This window comes from Salvelinus fontinalis, chromosome 21, assembly GCF_029448725.1.
Source record: "Salvelinus fontinalis isolate EN_2023a chromosome 21, ASM2944872v1, whole genome shotgun sequence".
Taxonomy (NCBI): Eukaryota; Metazoa; Chordata; class Actinopteri; order Salmoniformes; family Salmonidae; genus Salvelinus; species Salvelinus fontinalis.
In genome coordinates this window covers 39,829,184-39,842,041 of record NC_074685.1, presented here as the reverse complement: position 1 = coordinate 39,842,041, position 12,858 = coordinate 39,829,184, and the positions used below count along the sequence as shown (strand labels likewise).

At 43.9% G+C, this 12,858-nt stretch overlaps 1 protein-coding gene across 1 annotated transcript in view; it reads right to left on the bottom strand.

Annotated features, from left to right (window-relative positions):
- The window catches only part of LOC129818278 (dymeclin-like), a 149,910-nt gene that overhangs the window by 100,234 nt on the left and 36,818 nt on the right, over nt 1-12,858 (bottom strand). The window lies entirely within an intron of this gene.

Below are 12,858 nucleotides of genomic sequence, written 5' to 3'. Positions count from 1 at the left end.
GTCTGCCACCAACAAAGAGCACTTATCTGTGGGAAACCGATGACCGCCATTCCATTCAGACACACACAGACTCTCCCTCTGGTCAAGGGCCCCCTTTCTCTTGTTTGTTTGACAATAGTTCTCTCCCCCCTCTCACTCCCTCAGTCTCACTTTGGCCATTGGCACGACCGCTCGCCCCCTCTCTCTCTTCTATGATTGACCATGGTTGTATCTCATCTCATCTCATTCATTAATATATTTCCCTCCAGTTGGTTTCATCCCCCTCTTCTCCTACCACTCTTGCTCTCCAACAGGGCCCTGTGTCCTGGTATATCTATAGAGATACATAAGATCATTGTTACATCCTCACGATCACAACAATGTTCTTTATTTCAATTCCCTTTGCTTGATTTGGCCTCTGACGGTTTGCCGTGTCTTCCTTTCATTATGAAATGGGATCTTTCACTGGGAGTAGGAAGAATTCTCCAGTCCTCCACAGAGAGAGTGCTCAGTGGCGGTCCCTGGCCTCTTCCTGTTCCCTGAAAGGATTTCCTTCCTGCCCCTCCACTACAATCACAGGCCTAGCTTCCCCATGGAGCAGAAGGACTGACTGTGTGTGTGTGTGTGTGTGTGTGTGTGTGTGTGTGTGTGTGTGTGTGTGTGTGTGAGACCAGGTAGAGGAGGTGGCGCCGGAGAGCACAACACGCCAATACTAAACTAAACCAGATATCTCCAATATTTTCTAGCATTAAAGCTACTTTAAAAAAAAAAAAATATACAAGATGTCACGATTTATTTCTACCTTTCAAATAGGCTCATTCTTCTCCTCTCCCCTGCAATTCTTCCCCAGGTCCTTAGTGTACAATGTGTAGTGTAGTGGGGCGGCAGCGTAGCTTAGTGGTTAGAGCGTTGGACTAGTAACCGAAAGGTTGCGAGATCGAATCCCCGAGCCCACAAGGTACAAATCTGTCATTCTGCCCCTGAACAAGGCAGTCAACCCACTGTTCCTAGGCCGTCATTGAAAATAACAATTTGTTCTTAACTGACATGCCTAGTTAAATAAAGGTCAAATAAAAAAAATGTCTCAAAGCTTAAAAATCATTTCATTGAAGTGGATTTATCAAGTGGGATCACCTGCTCAGTCTGTCACGATGGAGCAGGTGTTATTAATGTTTTGTATACTCAGTGTGCAGTATATCACAACTTTGGATTTCACCCCCACCATATTTGGATCGGTTTGCGGACCGATGCACTCGTATTCCAGACATTTGAATCGGTGGCCGCTGCGTATCGGTTTTATTGCGCTAAATATAATTTTCCTCGGACATCGACTCTAGGGGGCTAAGCCAGCCTAGTCCCCTGTTAGTGTTAACACCTCCACATCCTCTTTAATTGTCCAAGGGGACTACATCCTGCACACTGCTGTACAAACACCCTTCATTCTTCGGCTTGGCTGTCGGACAGAACAGGCTTGTTGTCCTCTATAAAGACATCAGTGGGAGTAGGGTACTAAAGTTTGATTTACAATCAGGATGCATTGTAGACCGTAGTTAGCTGTAGCCTTGGCATGCAGACAGGCAGTAAACTGATTTAGCTAGCTGCCATCGTAGAATGATGCCATTGTACGCTAGAATGGGAGAGGAGGATATGTATGAAGAAAAGCAGACACAAAAAAAGCAGACAAAGAAACGAAGACACTAACATCATAAAGTACAAACACCTGTCTAGTCTGGTTGGAACAGGACTCTTTCTCGGTCTCTAAATCGGTCTCTGAGCACACACAGCCTTCCTTATGTGTCATGTCTGATCTGTTCCGGGTAGACTACAGTGTGGACTGTCTGATAGATCGAGGGGAGCTGCCCTGTCCTATCTATGAGCACACAGCACTCTATCGTACCGTCTGTGAATGGGAGACATTATGGAACAATATCAAGGCCTGGCCCTCATTCTGGCGCACAGATGGATAGACACACATTTTTTTAAACATGTAATTCATTCAGCAGACGCTGTTATCCAGAGAGACATGCAATTAGTGCATTTATCTTAAGATAGCTAGGTGAGACAACCCCATCACAGTCGTAGTAAAACAGACGTCTGACCTCCCGCTGAACCCTACCCAGCAGCCTTTAGTGGCCTGTGAAGGGCCTTGTGTACTAAGTGGAGTGAAGCGGGAAATGCAGAAGTGGAGAATCAGAGAAGTGAGAAGCTGAGCGATAAAGAAAAACATCCACCTTTAACACACTCCACACTTTGGAGGGATATGGTTGATCAAAGCTCCCCGTCTTGTCACAAAACAGTACAGAAAAGGTAAACCCCTTTCTTCCATTCAGCAATGCTCTCCTGTCTATCTTTATGTGATCTCTTTATTTATTTGTACTATCAGTAAATTATAGATAAATCTCATATCTGTCCAAGTAGCATTGAGCTCTAGGCCGTGACCCACAGCCCCAATCCCACAGAGACAGAGAGACATTGAGACAGCTGGCCCTGGACATCCAGGCTGTGGTTTGGCCATGACAGGCTTTCTAGATTCCCCTGGCTGTTCCTGGCCAGCAAAACATTTATTATGACTGGTTATCTTTTTATCACAGGCTACATCCAGCATCAGAGGAAGAGAAGGTCATGTAGCTGTGTGTGTGTGTGTGTGTGTGTGTGTGTGTGTGTGTGTGTGTGTGTGTGTGTGTGTGTGTGTGTGTGTGTGTGTGTGTGTGTGTGTGTGTCTCAGAGACCTAACCAGCCACATCCATGGCACTGAGAAATTCCCACAGTTAAAACACAACAGGCAGTCATCTGACTCTAAGGGACCATTGTTTACTCTGCTACAGTACTTCACGACTTCCCATTAAAACAGGATATGTCCCAAAATGGCACCCTATTCCCTATTTAGACTACTTTTGACCAGTGCCCATAGGTCGATAGTCGATGGTATAAAAAAAAGTACACTATGTAGGGAATAGGGTGCCATTTGGGACACGGACCTGGTATCACAGAGAGTGAGGACTCCACAAAATCTAACTATAAACAGGAAAACCCCAATTCAAAACAAAGCCAGCTATACCACAGTCATTAAGTTAATTGATAAAATATATAATGAATCTCCATCCGCCAAAGAGGTCTCCAAAACAGATATATTGTTCCATCACAGTGGGGGAAGGCTTCTTGAGGATAAAATACGAGAGGGTTGTCGAGTGTCTTGGTTGCCCTAGCAACCCCGACTCCTGTGTGTGTGGGCAGTGTTTAGAATGGCAGACTATAGCAATGACAACGATTGTGGGGATTAGTCGGACAATACCTTACACATAGGGCAGGAGTGTGTGTCCCTGTAGGGGAGTTATGGCGTGTAGTTATTCAATGCACAAAATACCCCCTTATTCATCAGTGACTACTGGCTATGATTGGAAATTGATACAAAATACCATTGCAGTGTCATTTTTGGAACATCATTGACTTCAACACAAAGTGCCCACTCAGATTCCGACCAAAGATGATAAATAGATCCAGAGAGACGAGAGGTCTGACATCACTGTCTTGGTCTGTTCCTGGAAAATCAGGAAGTAAAACAGGCAACACAGAGTCTGACAGAGTCTCAGGGCTGTTCATTAAAATGAAATGCATCCTTGCACTCTCTGGATGATGGAGACACAGATTCAGTACAGTCATGCCGGCGCTGTCTGTCCTCTACTAATATGTCCAAGAGAGTCTTACATCAGTACGATTACATTTTAAAATGTTGAAATGATGGGATGTAAAACTAATCCTGTGATTTACGCGACTTCTGTTCAGACGAGACGAGGCAAAGTATAAAAAGGCCGTAACAGGGCTTTTTAGATAACGTCACTTCCTGGCGCTCTCAGATCAAACTTTACTTTTCTTACTTTCTCGTACAGACCCAGGTGTTCCCCGAAAATAATACAACATCTCATCAAATATCAGTGTGTGTGTGTGTGTGTTTTATTTTTATTTTATTTTTTTATTTCACCTTTATTTAACCAGGTAGGCAAATTGAGAACACGTTCTCATTTACAATTGCGACCTGGCCAAGATAAAGCAAAGCAGTTCGGCACATACAACAACACATAGTTACACATGGAGTAAAACAAACATATAGTCAATGATACAGTGAAAAAAATAAGTCTATATACAATGTGAGCAAGTAAGGTGAGATAGGGGAGGTGAAGGCAAACAAATATATGTATAAATAAATAAAAATATAAAAAAGGCCATGGTGGCGAAGTAAATACAACACAGCAAGTAAAATAAAAAATAAAAACACTGGAATGGTTGGTTTGCAGTGGAAGAAAGCGCAAAGTAGAGACAGAAATAATGGGGTGCAAAGGAGCAAAATAAATAAATAAATACAGTAGGTAAAGAGGTAGTTGTTTGTGCTAAATTATAGATGGGCTATGTACAGGTGCAGTAATCTATGAGCTGCTCTGACAGCTGGTGCTTAAAGCTAGTGAGGGAGATAAGTGTTTCCAGTTTCAGAGATTTTTGTAGTTCGTTCCAGTCATTGGCAGCAGAGAACTGGAAGGAGAGGCGGCCAAAGGAAGAATTGGTTTTGGGGGTGACTAGAGAGATATACCTGCTGGAGCGCGTGCTACAGGTAGGTGCTGCTATGGTGACCAGCGAGCTGAGATAAGGGGGGACTTTACCTAGCAGGGTCTTGTAGATGACCTGGAACCAGTGGGTTTGGCGACGAGTATGGAGCGAGGGCCAGCCAACGAGAGTGTACAGGTCGCAGTGGTGGGTAGTATATGGGGCTTTGGTGACAAAACGGATGGCACTGTGATAGACTGCATCCAATTTATTGAGTAGGGTTTTGGAGGCTATTTTGTAAATGACATCACCGAAGTCGAGGATTGGTAGGATGGTCAGTTTTACAAGGGTATGTTTGGCAGCATGAGTAAAGGATGCTTTGTTGCGGAATAGGAAGCCAATTCTAGATTTAACTTTGGATTGGAGATGTTTGATGTGAGTCTGGAAGGAGAGTTTACGGTCTAACCAGACACCTAGGTATTTGTAGTTGTCCACATATTCTAAGTCAGAGCCGTCCAGAGTAGTGATGTTGGACAGGCGGGCAGGTGCAGGCAGCGATCGGTTGAAGAGCATGCATTTAGTTTTCCTTGTATTTGAGAGCAATTGGAGGCCACGGAAGGAGAGTTGTATGGCATTGAAGCTCGCCTGGAGGGTTGTTAACACAGTGTCAAAAGAAGGGCCAGAAGTATACAGAATAGTGTCGTCTGCGTAGAGGTGGATCAGAGAATCACCAGCAGCAAGAGCGACATCATTGATGTATACAGAGAAGAGAGTCGGTCCAAGAATTGAACCCTGTGGCACCCCCATAGAGACTGCCAGAGGCCCGGACAACAGACCCTCCGATTTGACACACTGAACTCGATCAGAGAAGTAGTTGGTGAACCAGGCGAGGCAATCATTAGAGAAACCAAGGCTGTTGAGTCTGCCGATGAGGATGTGGTGATTGACAGAGTCAAAAGCCTTGGCCAGGTCAATGAATACGGCTGCACAGTATTTTTTCCTATCGATGGCGGTTAAGATATCGTTTATGACCTTGAGCGTGGCTGAGGTGCACCCATGACCAGCTCTGAAACCAGATTGCATAGCGGAGAAGGTATGGTGGGATTCGAAATGGTCGGTAATCTGTTTGTTGACTTGGCTTTCGAAGACCTTAGAAAGGCAGGGTAGGATAGATATAGGTCTGTAGCTGTTAGGGTCAAGAGTGTCCCCCCCTTTGAAGAGGGGGATAACCGCAGCTGCTTTCCAATCTTTGGGAATCTCAGACGACACGAAAGAGAGGTTGAAGAGGCTGGTAATAGGGGTGGCAACAATTTCAGCAGATAGTTTTAGAAAGAAAGGGTCCAGATTATCTAGCCCGGCTGATTTGTAAGGGTCCAGATTTTGCAGCTCTTTTAGAACATCAGCTGACTGTATTTGGGAGAAAGAGAAATGGGGAAGGCTTGGGCGAGTAGCAGAGGGGAGGGCAGTGCTGTTGTCCGGGGTGGGGGTAGCCAGGTGGAAAGCATGGCCAGCCGTAGAAAAATGCTTATTGAAATTCTTAATTATAGTGGATTTGTCGGTGGTGACAGTGTTTCCTATCTTCAGAGCAGTTGGAAGCTGGGAGGAGGTGTTCTTATTCTCCATGGACTTTACAGTGTCCCAGAACTTTTTTGAATTTGTGTTGCAGGAAGCAAATTTCTGCTTGAAAAAGCTAGCCTTGGCTTTTCTAACTGCCTGTGTATATTGGTTTCTGGCTTCCCTGAAAAGTTGCATATCACGGGGGCTGTTCGATGCTAATGCAGAACGCCATAGGATGTTTTTCTGTTGGTTAAGGGCAGTCAGGTCAGGAGAGAACCAAGGGCTATATCTGTTCCTGGTTCTAAATTTCTTGAATGGGGCATGCTTATTCAAGATGGTGAGGAAGGCATTTTTAAAAAATGACCAGGCATCCTCTACTGACGGGATGAGATCAATATCCTTCCAGGATACCTCGGCCAGGTCGATTAGAAAGGCCTGCTCGCTGAAGTGTTTCAGGGAGCGTTTGACAGTGATGAGTGGAGGTCGTTTGACCGCTGACCCATTACGGATGCAGGCAATGAGGCAGTGATCGCTGAGATCTTGGTTGAAAACAGCAGAGGTGTATTTGGAGGGCAAGTTTGTTAGGATGATATCTATGAGGGTACCCGTGTTTACGGAATTGGGGTGGTACCTGGTAGGTTCATTGATAATTTGTGTGAGATTGAGGGCATCAAGCTTAGATTGTAGGGTGGCTGGGGTGTTGAGCATGTTCAAATTTAGGTCGCCTAGCAGCACGAGCTCTGAAGATAGATGGGGGGCAATCAGTTCACATATAGTGTCCAGAGCACAGCTGGGGGCAGAGGGTGGTCTATAGCAGGCGGCAACGGTGAGAGACTTGTTTTTAGAGAGGTGGATTTTTAAAAGTAGAAGTTCAAATTGTTTGGGAACAGACCTGGATAGTAAAACAGAACTCTGCAGGCAATCTTTGCAGTAGATTGCAACACCGCCCCCTTTGGCCGTTCTATCTTGTCTGAAAATCTTGTAGTTGGGGATGAAAATGTCAGAATTTTTGGTGGTCTTTCTAAGCCAGGATTCAGACACGGCTAAAACATCAGGGTTGGCAGAGTGTGCTAAAGCAGTGAACAAAACAAACTTAGGGAGGAGGCTTCTAATGTTAACATGCATGAAGCCAAGGCTATTACGGTTACAGAAGTCATCAAAAGAGAGCGCCTGGGGAATAGGAGTGGAGCTAGGTACTGCAGGGCCTGGATTCACCTCTACATCACCAGAGGAACAGAGGAGGAGTAGGATAAGGGTACGGCTAAAAGCTATGAGAATTGGTCGTCTAGAACTTCTAGAGCAGAGAGTAAAAGGAAGTTTCTGGGGGCGATAAAATAGGTTAAAGGAATAATGTACAGACAAAGGTATGGTAGGATGTGAATACAGTGGAGGTAAACCTAGGTATTGAGTGATGATGAGAGAGATATTGTCTCTAGAAACATCGTTGAAACCAGGTGATGTCATCGCATATGTGGGTGGTGGAACTGAGAGGTTGGATATGGTATAGTGAGCAGGGCTAGAGGCTCTACAGTGAAATAAGCCAATAAACACTAACCAGAACAACAATGGACAAGGCATATTTACATTAAGGAGAGGCATGCTTAATCGAGTGATCAATAAGGGTCCAGTGAGTAGAGGTTGGTTGGGGTCACGGCGATCCAGACAGCAGGCCGGGTAGATGGCTATTGGTAGCAAGATAGCATAGGATGGAGGTCTAATTGTAGATACCTCGTGCGTTTCCGTCGGTAGGTTAGTGGGGTTCCGTGTGGTAGAGGGGATCAATCCAAATTGGCAAAATAGATATAGTGACCCAAGAAAAAAAATAAAAATAATAATAATAATAATAATAATAATAATTGTCCGATATACTTATTCAGATAGCAGCCGATAAGACAGCTAACGATTAGCGGGCCCCAGATGAGCGTTCAGGTAACGTCGGGACGGGGGTGCCAGTTGGATAGCTCCCTCGGGCACATAACGCCGCCAGTCAGTCGTGAAGGCCCGGTGGGGCTCCGTATCTGCAGCAACAACAACAACAACAAAAAAACGGGTCCGGATAGGTGACTGTAGCCCAGAAATGGCTGATGGAACTCCTCAGCTGGCTGGCTCCGGAATAAATTACGTTTGCTCCGGGATCGACGTAAGCCAATAGTCACACGGTTTGCAGCTAGCTAGCTGCGAGATCAAGGTGCAAATGTCCAGAGCCTGCGGCTGAAATCCGGTGATGAAGTAGAAAAAAAATCCGGTGATGAAGTAGAAAAAAAAATCCGGTGATGAAGTAGAAAAAAAAATCCGGTGATGTGGTAGTGAAAAAGCAGTCCTATATGCTCTGGGTTGATATCGCGCTTGCAGACTGGCAGGTATTGGCCCGAGCTGAAGCTGGCTGGTGTCCGAGTTAAGGGTGAAGACCGCAGCCGTGGCTAACTGACTACTAGCTAGTTATCTGGCTAGCTTTTGATTGGGGTTACGGTTCTAAAGTATAAAAGAAATAGCAGATCCGTACCACATTGGGTGAGGCGGAATGTATATTCAGTTCCTAAATGGAAAGTGAAATTAAAATATATACGAAATGCATACGAAAAGAAAACGAGGACTATTTACGCGGGACAAGACAAGACAAGACAAACACACGTCCGACTGCTACGCCATCTCGGTCATCTCAAGTGTGTGTGTGTGTGTGTGTGTGTGTGTGTGTGTGTACACAGTACCAGTCAAAAGTGTGGACACCTACTCATTCAAGGGTTTTTCTTTATTTTGACTATTTTCTACATCGTATAATAATAGTGAAGACATCAACACAACGAAATAGCACATATGGATTCATGTAGTAACCAAAAAAGTGTCAAACAAATCAAAATATTTTATATTTGAGGTTCTTCAATGTAGCCACCCTTTGCCTTCACAGCTCTGCACACTCGTGGCATTCTCTCAACCAGCTTCATGAGGTAGTCACCTAGAATGCAATTCAACAAGTGTGCCTTGTAAAAAGTTAATTTGTGGACATTCTTTCCTTCTTAATGCGTTTGAGCCAATCAGTTGTGTTGTCACAAGGTAGGGATGGTAAACAGAAGATGGCCCTATTTGGTAAAAGACCAAGTCCATATTGTGGCAAGAACAGTTCAAACAAGCAAAAGAGAAATGATAGTCCATCATTACTTTAAGACATTAGGGTCAGTCAAGGGCAGCCCAAATAGATGCTTCAGAGTTTAAGTAACAGACAGATCTCAACATCAACTGTTCAAAGGAGAATGCGTGAATCAGGCCTTCATGGTCGAAATTGCTGAAAATAAACCACTACTAATTTACATCAATAAGAAGAAGAGCCTTGCTTGGGCCAAAAAACACGAGCAATGGACATTAGACCAGTGGAAATCTGTCCATTGGTCTGATGAGTCGAAATAGTCAACCATTGTGTCTTTGTGAGACGCAAAAAAGGTGAACGGATGGAGGAGGCATGGTGCAGGACGTGTGATGGTGTGGAGGTGCTTTGCTGGTGCCACTGTATGTGATTTATTTAGAATTCAAGACACACTTAACCAGGATGGCTACCACAGCATTCTGCAGTGATACGCCATCCCATCTGGTTTGCGCTTAGTGGGACAATCATTTGTTTTTCAACAGGACAATGATCCAACACACATCCAGGCTGTGTAAGGTCAATTTGACCAAGAAGGAGAGTGATGGAGTGCTACATCAGAACCTGGCCTCCACAATCACCCGACCTCAACCCAATTGAGATGGTTTGGGATGAGTTGGACCGCAGAGTGAAGGAAAAGCAGCCAACAAGTGCTCAGCATATGTGGGAACTCAGCATATGTGACCCGTTCCAGGAAACTAGGCAAATGTCGCGGGTCACTACTTCACAGGCAAGCCGTTTGAAAGTAAACCATTTTTTTTAATACAAAATGCTCACTTCTGTCTATTTGAGCTGGTCAGTATGTCTTTGTAATCCTGTCTAACGCTGCTTTGCTTATTTTTACGCATTAAAACTGCATAAGTGTTGCTGTCCACTTTCTGGAGGACCGAGTTTTGTAATCAGTGGAATTCGAGTATGATAGCTAAGGGAGATGGAGGAAACATCTGTCTCCGGATTACATCTTAAAACTAAGAGCAACCATGGCATCCGACAGGAAACGCGTCCATCCATGAATGATGTATACTGGTAAAATAGTCTAGCTAGATAAATTTTCAGAGATTACACATATCTAATTTTGACAGAAAGTGGTTTTATTTCAAGTAAAAGTTTACTGTTAGCTAGCTAGCTAACCTTAGCTGAAAATACGACCGCACCCGAAATGGTAACTTGGATAGTGGAGTCTTTTGTTAAGACATGTACAGTTGAAGTCGGAAGTTTACATACGTATACTTAGGTTGGAATCATTAAAACTCGTTTTTCAACCACTCCACAAATTTCTTGTTAACAAACTAGAGTTTTGACAAGTCGGTTAGGAAATCTACTTTGTGCATGACACAAGACATTTTTCCAACAATTGTTTGGACAGATTATTTCACTTATAATTCACTGTATCACAATTTCAGTGGGTCAGAAGTTTACATACACCAAGTTGACTGTGCCTTTAAACAGCTTGGAAAATTCCAGAAAATTATGTCATGGCTTTAGAAGCTTCTGATAGGCTAATTGACATCATTTGAGTAAATTGGAGGTGTACCTGTGGATGTATTTCAAGGCCTACCTTCAAACTCAGTGCCTCTTTGCTTGACATCATGGGAAAATCAAAAGAAATCCGCCAAGACCTCAGAAAATAATTTGTAGACCTCCACAAGTCTGGTTCATCCTTGGGAGCAATTTCCAAACGCCTGAATGTACCACATTCATCTGTACAAACAATAGTACGCAAGTATAAACACCATGGGACCACGCAGCCGTCATACCGCTCAGAAAGGAGACGCGTTCTGTCTCCTAGAGATGAACATACTTGTGGGAAAAGTGCAAATCATTCACAGAAAAACAGCAAAGGACCTTGTGAAGATGCTGGAGGAAACAGGTACAAAAGTATCTATATCCACAGTAAAACAAATCCTATATCAACATAACCTGAAAGGTCGCTCAGCAAGGAAGAAGCCACTGCTCCAAAACCGCCATAAAAAAAGCCAGATTATGGTTTTTAACTGCACATGGGGACAAAGATCGTACTTTTTGGAGAAATGTCCTCTGGTCTGATGAAACAAAAATATAACTGTTTGGCCATATTGACCATTGTTATGTTTGGAGGAAAAACGGGGAGGCCTGCAAGCCGAAGAACACCATCCCAACCCGTGAAGCACAGGGGTGGCAGCATCATGTTGTGGGGGTGTTTTGCTGCAGGAGGGACTTGTGCACTTCACAAAATAGATGGCATCATGAGGTAGGAAAATTATGTCGATATATTGAAGCAACATCTCAAGACATCAGTCAGGAAGTTAAAGATTGGTTGCAAATGGTGCTTCCAAATGGATAATGACCCCAAGCATACTTCCAAAGTTGTAGTAAAATGGCTTAAGTACAACAAAGGCAAGGTATTGGAGTAGCCATCACAAAGCCCTGACTTCAAACCTATAGATAAATTGTGGGCAGAACTGAAAAAGCGTGTGCGAGCAAGGAGGCCTACAAACCTGACTCAGTTACACCAGCTCTGTCAGGAGGAATGGGCCAAAATTGCTTGTGGAAGGCTACCCGAAATGTTTGACCCAAGTTAAACAATTTAAAGGCAATGCTACCAAATACTAATTGAGTGTATGTAAACTTCTGACCCACTGGGAATGTGAAGAAAGAAATAAAAGCTAAATAAAATCACTCTACTATTATTCTGTCATTTCACATTCTTAAAATAAAGTGGTGATCCTAACTAACCTAAAACAGGGAATTTTTACTTGGATTAAATGTCAGGATTTGTGAAAAAATTTGTTTCAATGTATTTGGCTAAGGTGTATGTAAACTTCCGACTTCAACTGTAGCTAGCAAGCCAGGTCTGGTAAACAATGAACCATAATCCCAACTCATGACGTTACTACCCTGCATGAATCTGCAGGTAGCTAACCAACCAGGTACAATGTTAGCTAGCTAACATTAGGCTATAGTTAGCCAAGAAAAAAGCTCTGTGATACGAATAATAAGATCATACACGTAACATAAGCTAGCGAGCCAGCCAGCTAACGTTAGGTAGCTAGCTATCTAACATATGATCTTATTATTCGTCTCTCAGAGCTATTTGCTTGGCTAGCTAAAGCCTAGAGCCTAAATATAGCGTAAATTCAGTCTGGCCACCTACTCCGATTTCAGAGCACTCTCGTCTGAGTGGGCCAGAGCACAGAATAACTGATGAATTTCCAAGCGCTCAACACCTGTTCAATATGGCCGATGTCAGTAAATATCAGCAAAAAAGCATAATTAAATTGTTGCCAGAAGCACAGTTACAGTCACCAACGCTCTGGATAACATGAAAACAGCCTAACCAGCTCCGCGAGGGTGAGTAAAATGGTCAGAGTGGGGTGATCGCTCATTTGTGTCTGGAAGTAGCTTGCTAGCTAGCCAATGTTAGCCAGTTCGCTTGGGTGCTTGACTGCCGGTGTGAGTTCAGAACATTCAGATCAACACTACTCATCGGCCAGAGCGTCCAGTGTGCGCTCTGAACACGAAACACTCTGAATTTACGAACGGACAATCTGTCAGCACAGTTGCAGTCACCAACGCTCTGGATAACATAACAGCCTAACCAGCTCTGCTAGGGCGAGTAATGTTCAGTGAGGTGTTCTCTCATTTGTATCTGGAAGTAGCTAGCAAGTTAG